This window comes from Emydura macquarii, unplaced genomic scaffold (genome assembly GCF_026122565.2).
Source record: "Emydura macquarii macquarii isolate MOO-44397 ecotype Brisbane River unplaced genomic scaffold, CSIRO-AGI_Emac_v2 contig_1348, whole genome shotgun sequence".
NCBI classification, from domain to species: Eukaryota; Metazoa; Chordata; order Testudines; family Chelidae; genus Emydura; species Emydura macquarii.
Genome location: NW_027131485.1, coordinates 12787424 through 12796556, shown reverse-complemented (window position 1 = coordinate 12796556; position 9133 = coordinate 12787424).

Here is a 9133-nt window from a genome sequence, read left to right as displayed (position 1 = left end):
TTAGTAGAAAATGTTGTACAAACAGCAAATCAAATGATTTGCATGGACTAAAGAGATCCATATTTAGCATTCTTAGAATATTGCAGCACAACTCACTATGCTTTATTAGGCCCCAGGTTAGAGACTTTTATGAGCAGAGAGACAGTATCTATCTAGTTTCTCCAACTAAGGATTTTATCTGGCTTCCATTATCCAATAGCTGAGCACCTCATAATCTTTGTGTATATCCTCCCAAGAGTGCTGTAAGGTAGAGAACTAGGAGACTTGTGACAGGTATGACAATTGCTTGCAATATTCTTGAAGGCTGTATGGGTTGGAATCCCAGCCCATAGTAATACAGACATGTAACTTATTTATGGGGGAGATGTGACAAACATGGCAACCTCATGCAGTATCTTTAGGGTTTTAAATGAATAGTTTATGTATGGTTATGTTCTACTCCACCGTGGAAGCTACTGCAACTCTTCTGGGAAATAAAAACAGCGGGTGGTGATTAAGGCAAATCAGCTAAACTGTAAGTCAACCCTGCCCGCACCCTGCCGAGGTACCACTGCCTGGGGAGACTCCATCCACTAGTTCAGACTAGATTCTTTAGTGACCACCAAAGAAAGGACTTCTGGGTAAATAGCCTCAGTATAACCTGACTTGTGGCCACCTTTTTGATCCAGCAAATGGACAGGACTTCCTGTCCAAAGAGGGTCCCCTGGTTCTTAGGGAAGGATTGTACATGCTAGAGCCTGAGGTTGGAGCTGGGGTGAAGTCTGGTAAGCTTTCTGGAATGTGAATAGCTTCTTTGGTTTTTAATGTTTTCTCAACCATGCTTTCCCTTTAAGAATAAAGGTGCTTGCTTAGAAAGAGCTGAGTGGTAACTTATAACTGTGAGCAATTATGCTGCTTACAGCCTCTGAAGAGAGAGAGCAAAGTGCAGATGCTGACCTGTGTAGGCAGTCCGTCTTGCTGGGCATATAACAATGTAGGCAGGGAACTTTGCAGCCCAGAAAACCCCTGGTCAGGAGGTGAAAAATGTGGGTCTCTGCCCAAGAAAGGTGACGTCTGAGGAGCCGGAAGCCTAGAGTGGGTGCCCTCGAGGACTGTGAAGGGGGAATACAGGTGCAGTTTGCCCTGACTGTTGACACTTTCACAGGGAACTGAGGCACAGAGAGATTAGAGGCCGGGTTTGTAAAGGTGTTTAGGCACCCAATTCTCATAGATCTCAGTACCTTTAAAAATCTGGTTCTAAGTGACTTGCCCAAGGTCTATGGCAGAGCAGGCAATTAAACCTCAGTCTCCAGAGTCACTAGAGGACCTTCCTGCCTTTCTGGGTGCAGTAGCTGCAAAGAACTGTCAGGCAGTTGGAACAAAAGAAATACTACAGGCATGCCAAACAGGTGGCCTGTGACAAGTGGGAGGGGGGGTTAGATTTCAGATATAGTGATAACTCTGCCCCAGGATGATATGTTATTGGCATAGCCATCTTTTGAGGGTTGGTCTTAAAGGAGTGATAGAAAACCTCGAAACAAAATGAAGACACTGACTTTCTATTTCTTGAGGACACGTATGATGTTTAGGACAGTGCTCCTGAGCTGGGAGAGGTAAGAGGCACCCACCAATCATTGACAACAAGAAATGCCACCAGGAGCAACAAACACAGGCTCCAGTGACAGATCCATCTCAGGGACCAAATGCTGGCACTTCTATCCCCATTCTGCCTCCTCAGAGCTTCCTTCCTCTGGAAATTGCCAGGTGATGTTCTGCAATCCCCGTTGTCTTAAATAAAAGAAGGTTGATCTGATCAAGAAACTAGAGAGAAAATCCAAGTCAGGCAGAGAAGAGTGAGCAACAGACTCGCATGTTCTACCGTAATTAAAATATTCAATCTATTGACTGAGCAGGAGTAGAAATCTCACATCTCAGCAATGGGCTGAGTGAACCAATCAATTCACATCTCCTCCTTACGCGGGTTCAGTAGGTGTCTCCTTTGAATTGTGTCAGGTCTATAGATCTCAGAGCCTTTGTGCTTTAAGTGATAGATCTCTTGATTGACATGCACTGTGCTGCTAACACCCTCAGACAATTACAACCTGATTAATGGTTTCTGATCCCCACCCCAAACTGAGGAACTTGCTCACCAATTAGTTGGAGTTGTAATTGACATATCAAGCATCCAAAAATTCTTTTGATCTTAGGAAACACACTTGAGAAAAATCTTTTTGTGTGTTGCTTGGTGTTTACCCAAAAGATAGGTGTCGTAGTTATGAATAAACATCTTCTGTCTATTCTTTAAAAACCAAGGCCTGTTAATAGCCCCCTCATCCCAGTCAGTCTTCGTTTTCCTTGCCCGGTGTCTGCTTTATCAGATATCTCAACACAAGTTTAAATATGTCCTCCTTCTATAACAATTACAATCTGTATTGGCCATTCGAAGATCAGAGGGTCTCTTGCTCCTCTCCAAGCAGGATTAGATGCTGGGGTGTCTAGCACAGCTGGGCGGGGGGCGCTGGAGTCCCGCCATTGCTACCACTAGTGGAACTGCACTACCGTTAGCTAGAGTGGGACACATTTCAGAAAACTGACTCATGTAGATGTAGCCTTAGGAATGCCTTTGATTTGCGAGACTTCTCACTCCACCAGTGTCTGATTCGTTGGTCCTTCAGGAGCAGAGGATCCTGTGGTTCCAAACTCCCCAAGACTCAGGGCAAGGATTTTTTCACTCTCCTTTTCTTCCAATCCGGGTGGCCTTCAGCAGATTCCTAACACAGCCAACATGCGGGAGAACAGAAACAACCTGCCAAGTGACCGGGAAAGACTAGAGCAGCAGGGACCTCAGGCAAGGAGGGGATAGTCACTATTAATAAATGTTAAGTCCTACCCCAGAGAGAGGAAATAAACAGCAGAGATGTACAATGGGGTGGGGGGAGGGATATAAAAGCAGTGATGCTCATCTCTTTAAAATTAGTTCATTTTCATATGGTCTTACAAAGTGGAAGGGAGTGGGTATGTTTCTTGCCTTCATTTTTTGATGTTTAAAGAAGATCTCAAAGATGGTAGTGGTAGTGTGTGCCTTGTTTTTTAAACCTTGTTTTTCTGCATTAGAAATTAATCTCCTCTACCATGGGTGTGCTCCGCTGAGGCAGAGGGTTCTTATTTTTAGATCTCAGTGGTGAAGAGACAGGCGGACAGGAAGTGCCCATTCAGCAGTTTATTCAAGGTGGCACTTAAGTTACGAGAGTTACAAATTTTAAGCTATTGCAAGCTGTTAACAGTTGGGAATCAGGCGCTTACCAGCACGAGGGTGGGGAAATCCATTCTCCACCCTATAAGCGAGTTGCAACCAGGAAGCCGATCCACCTGGGGCATCCACTAGTACCTCCACAGATCCATGGAAAGCCTCAGGGTAGGGCGCACCTGGAGGTCCTAAAAGACCCTCTTCCCCAATTCTAGCAATAAGCTTATTGGCTACATTTCAATCCCCTTGGGGATTGGGCCTTAACACTTGTTTCCTGTTATTTTATTGGCAGTTAGCTAGGGGCCAATCCGCAATAAGGTGAAATTAGTTGTTCATTACTAGAGTTGCTGATTTTACTGCTAATGCTGCTAATTTTTTTGCTGACCCTATGGTCTGCAGGCTTCTATCTTCATCTCAAGGATATTTCCAGACCTGGAGACAGTTCCTCTTATCCCTTACAAGTCTGGTTCTTGAGAGGCCTAACTTTTGCTCATAAGCCTGCTGCCACTTTTAGGACCTAGCTCTTGCCATACTAAGCTGACCTCACGTTACAAAGTCTTGTGCGCCCTGACACTGAGGAACTGTTTGGATGACTCGGGAACTAGTAGGTTTATACTTGAGAAATGAAAGAAGTCAAATCTGACTGAGAAGGGAAGTGATTTTTATTCAACTGTTTAACACTAATCAAAATTTTCAAAGTTAGGCACTGTGTGTGTGAGAATATTTTTTTTTTTTTAATGACACTGGCCCTTTTTGCCCTCTAATGTGTATTTAGGCACCTAAATGAAAACTAGGTCATTTTTAGCTTGCCTGACATTCCACTGACTTCACTGGAATTTGCAGCTGCTCAGCGCCTCTGAAAATCGGGGCATTTTTCTGTAGGTGCCTAACTTTAGGCACCCATGTTGACGATATTGCCGAGCCCAAGTGATCAAAGATCATGAGACTGGCTTAACGTTGTTGAGACTTTAAAAATAATAAATATTGAGTTTGTTGTATTTGTCTTCTGGTATCTGAGCCTTTTAGGGTTTGTATTTTTGAGCTTTTTCTCTGAAACCAGAAAGACTAGAAACTTGTTTTGGTTTTGTTCAAATGAAAGCCCACATCCTCATGCAATTGTCAGAAGCTGGGGCTTAGAGAAAAACACCAAATATCATGAACATTGGCAGTGCTGAATTGTTTGAACATCTACTTGGCTAGAACACTTGAGAGAAAAGACTCTTTATGACAGGAATTAGCATCCCTTGTCTTTGTTTGAGTCCACATCTCTGGCCTCTTTCACACACCAATTTGCACCGAAATAACAGAATTGGCTTTAATTCACCTCTTTTTGTTGTTTTGTTACAAGGTTCCATGTGACCATTTATTATTTCTGATTAAGAGGGTCCTATTTTGATTTTGCTGATCAGAAATCAGAGAATGCTCACTCTGACACATGATGGGGCAGAGCCTCAGTGGGTGTAAATGCTCCTGAGTCCTATCTCTATTGACTTGTAAGTCTTTAATTAGGATCCCTAGTTCAGCAACCTATTGTATCAGGGCCTCTTGGAGATCCTGAGCCCCATAAGTTGGGATTCTTCTGCTACAGTGCAAAAAAAATAACTGCCCTTAGTTAGGTCTTCAGATGATGTAAATTGAAGATATCCATCACTTCTGTGTTTCTGAGCTCCCCTGCAAAAGATCTTATCTTTAAAAATCATTGGGAATCTGTGGGGAAACAGTTGCCAAATATCAAGGCTGAGGTTGTGTAATCCTTATACTGGGTTAATGTAACTATTTGTTTGAGTGCTCACCAACATGCGTAAGTAAAGGTTGTGCAATCTAACCTTAAATTACTGCCACAGACATCTCTTCAGCATTGCCTTTGTGGATGACTTAGAGACCGATAAACAAGGATGCAAATCAACAAGGACAGGAAGTCATAAACAGTGCTGAAACCTTCATATGGTGATTCACCAAATGAGTATCTGTTGGTCACCCGCATAACAGGTTTTGCTATTAAATTCTGATGGCTTGACCTCGTTCATTGTATTTTTGGACATACTTGGGCCAAATACAGAGATAATAGGTAAGTGGGGCTAAAGAAGTTCTGTTCCGTCTTTCACATGTGTATGGGAGTCTGTTAATATAATTATATACTGAGGAGTCATGAGATGGTGTAAATTAGTCTTTAACTTACACCTTCTTATTTCCCCCTCTAAGGTGCTTTTCTTCCATCATGCCTTTCTGTCCCCTAAAACTTAGGTCAACATAGCTACGTTGCTCAGGGCTGTGAAAAATTTTATGCCCTATGCAACATAGTTATGTTGACCTAACCTCTGGTGTAGACGCATCCAGGTAATGGATTACCTACATCAATGGAAAAACCCTTCCATCTATGTAGGAAGCATCTCCACTACAGCAGCATAGCTGCAGTGCTGTACCTGTGCCACTGGAGTGTTGGCTTACTCTAGTGAGAGTCTAATGTAAGGGTATTTTTACACTATAGCTCACAGAGTGGCACTGTACTACTATAGTGCCATAGTAGAGACCCTTCCTATGTGGAGGGAAAGGGCTTTTCCATCTCTACAAGAGTGGTAGCTAGGTCAAAGGAAGAATGCCTTTGCTAACTTTGCCATGTCTATACCACGGTTAGGTCAACTAACTATAGTGCTCAGGGTGTCAAATTTTTCACAGTCATGAGTGACGTACCTAGGTCAACTAACTTTTAAGTATAGACCAGGCCTTACACTGCTGCTCAGTGGGCCAAATTCAGATGTGAGATACCACAGGGTGTAAAATTATCTGTTAGCACTGGATCACACCCACTTACTGAACAACTGGCCCAGAGGCTTATGGGAGATGCACCCATTCATGCCAGACTCCCACAGTCTCTATGTTCTATATAACCCACCTAGAAGTCTTTGAACATCACTTAGGCCTGGTCTACACTAAAAATTTCGGTAGACATACCTACATTGCTCATGTGTGAAAAATCCACACACTGGAATGATACAGATATGCTGACCTCATGCTCAGTGTAGACACAGCTAGGTTGATGGAAGAATGCTTCTGTCAACCTAGCTACCATCAGTCAGGGAGGTGGTATTCCTAGAGCAAAGGAAAACCCCTTCCAGCAGTGTAGGCTGTGTCTACGCGACAGGGTTATGCTGGCTATAGCTATGCTGGTAGCAGTGTTGCCATACTTCGATTTACACACCAAGTCAATGGAAGGTTTGCAATTAACTTTGAAGGGAAGAAACCCAGGCCCTCACTACCAAAGAAGAGCCTTCCTGCTATCCAGCCAGCCATTTTGCTTCTTGGATGAAAGGAATCCAGACCCAGTCAAGCTGCCTGAAAAAGAGGAAATGTGGAAACAGGAGGGAGGGGGGAAAGCCCAAGGAACAATTGCTAGAGCAGAAAACTCCAGGAAGCATGAAGCAATCCTGATAGCAAATCCTGATCACTGCAGCAAGTTTTTGGAACCGTGCCATGAAAGTCAGGCAGGCAGTTTTGTCTCCAGAGGTATAAGGGATGTATGCTGCAGCCATGAGCCTCCAGAGGCTGAGGAGCTGGACTGAGTGCTGTTGCCCAGCTCAAGGCTGCCGCACTGCTTGGCTGGGGACAGAGTCGTCGTCTTCTCTCTCTCTTGCTTTGCTTTCTTGACGGCTTTTGATTTTTGACTCTGCTCTTTACTGTCACTCCACATTCAAAATAACTATCTCCCATTCATTTCTATTCCCTTCCCCTTCTGGGGCAGAATCAGCTGGTGTCACTGTCTAATGAATACATTCAGTACTGGATGTGAGGCTAAGTTCGGATTTTGCAGAGTCCTCTAAAGCAACAGCTGTCCTCTGGCATCAGGAGACAGAGATCTTGGTTACACACTGTGAGTAACGTGGGCTCCAGCAGCAAAAAACCTCTTAAGGGGAACTTATAGGTAGTGTTGTCTAGACTGAGAAAGGCACAGATAATAGGAAATCCTGTTTTCTAATCCCAGCTGCTTTGTATAACTCACATCACCTTTCTGTGCCTCAATTTCCCCATCTGTAAAAGTAATAACTTATCTGCATCCCAGGAAGGTTAGACTGAGCCCTGCATAATTCAGCCATGCAGTTGTGTGAGTGGCTACGTGCTTTCCCTTTGGGGTGACACCTCAGTAAAATCTGTTCATATTGCATTCCTGTTTTCCTGCAATACTCCAGCTCCACTTGTCTGCCTGCCGCTGCGTCTCCCTTTTCCATGCCTGTGTAGTCTAAGAACTGCTGTGGCAGAGTGCTGAATACTCCAACTGTAGATGCCTGTGAAGCTTAAGGGGCCCAGGTGACAACAACCTCCTTCTCCAAACCCCTGCTCCTCCCTCAAAGAGGGCTTCAGCTGCTTTATCTGGGTTCTATCACACCAAGTACCTAGTTTGAGCTGGCTAACTACACAGTCCAAGAAGGCTCCTGCAGAGATTTTAAGCCCCATAGGTTGGGATTTTTTCCTACACTGCAAAGGAATAATAAGCCCTTTCTTAGATGTTTTAAATGACCCAGTAAAACTGCTGAATGATTTTGTGATCTGCTATCGCCACGCGTAATTACTAGTCTCCCTCTGAATTCCATGCTGCTCAGACACATAAGTTATCATTGCCTTACTGCATAGTCTAGGTCCATGGTATATCCTAATACACATGGCCAGCTCAGGATCAGTTTGTTAATGTTGCTACAGTAATTTGAAAATATAAAGGGCTATGACTTAAGTGGTATTTTCTAGTAACCCAAGGAATACACCAAAGAGCTGATGGGATAGGTTGCACATGGGATGCTGGCAGGCCAGGTGCCAGCTTGTGGCAAGGTCGCCATGTCTCAACTAAACATTTTAAATACATAGCTGGACTCAGTCTGGCTCACCTGGGTATTAATATTGCTAAAATAGGTATTATGGTAAAATAGGTATAATGTGTTCAGACTTTATGGAATGTTTGTGAGTTGCTGCCTGCATCAATCTCACTTACAACAGCTGTATCTCTTCCTGTAAGATAATATTTGAAAGTCTGTATAGTGAGCTTCTGTGTAAATCACCAGACAGGTGTGAGACATTAATTAGTGTGAAATGCTGGTCTCCAAACAAAGGTGTTATGTCCTGCCCAACGGGGAAGACCCATCAACACCAAACTATTGTGGAACAGTAGAAGACTGTTGCTTGCATTCTTCCTCTTCCTTCCTCCCTCCCCCCATCCCCCCTGCTCTGAAGATGAATCATGCAAGTGAATTCCTCCCATCCTCTCTGAGCTTATGCTCTGAGCTGCAAAGGGGAGAGGAAATAAAAACTCTCTAGCTGCTTGGGTTCTGAGGAGCAAGGTTTTCTAGGCATAAAGAGAACTCTAGCACTTAGCCGGGGCTAGCCCTAAAGGACATATAGAGTGTGTTTATTATAGAAGTTTATATTACCTTTTTGAAACTTAAGATGGGACTCATTTGTGTGTGTATGTTCACCTGTTTTAACCTTGCAAAAAACTTATTTCTTTTTCCTATATAATAAATCTTTTGATTGCTTGTAGCCAGTCCTGTAATAAGCTATGTCACCGGTGTGAGATGTGAAGAGCAATTCACCTGTGAGTAAGTGATTTGTCCTTTAGAACTTGGAGTAACCTGAATAATTGTAACTGTTCACACATTCTCACCTCCTCATCAATGGTTATGAATAGACCTCAACTATTTTCCCACTGTTGTTCCTTAGCCTTGGATATGTGTGTATATATACCTGCTATCTGATTTCTATTCCTTACATCTGACGAAGTGGGTTACAGCCCACGAAAGCTTATGCCTGCAGAAATTAAATTTGTTAGTCTTTAAAGTGCTACAGGACTCTCGTTGTTTTTGCTGAATATTATTGTGATCCTTGGTGTAAGGGACCATCTATCACAAAGATAGGCTCACCTGC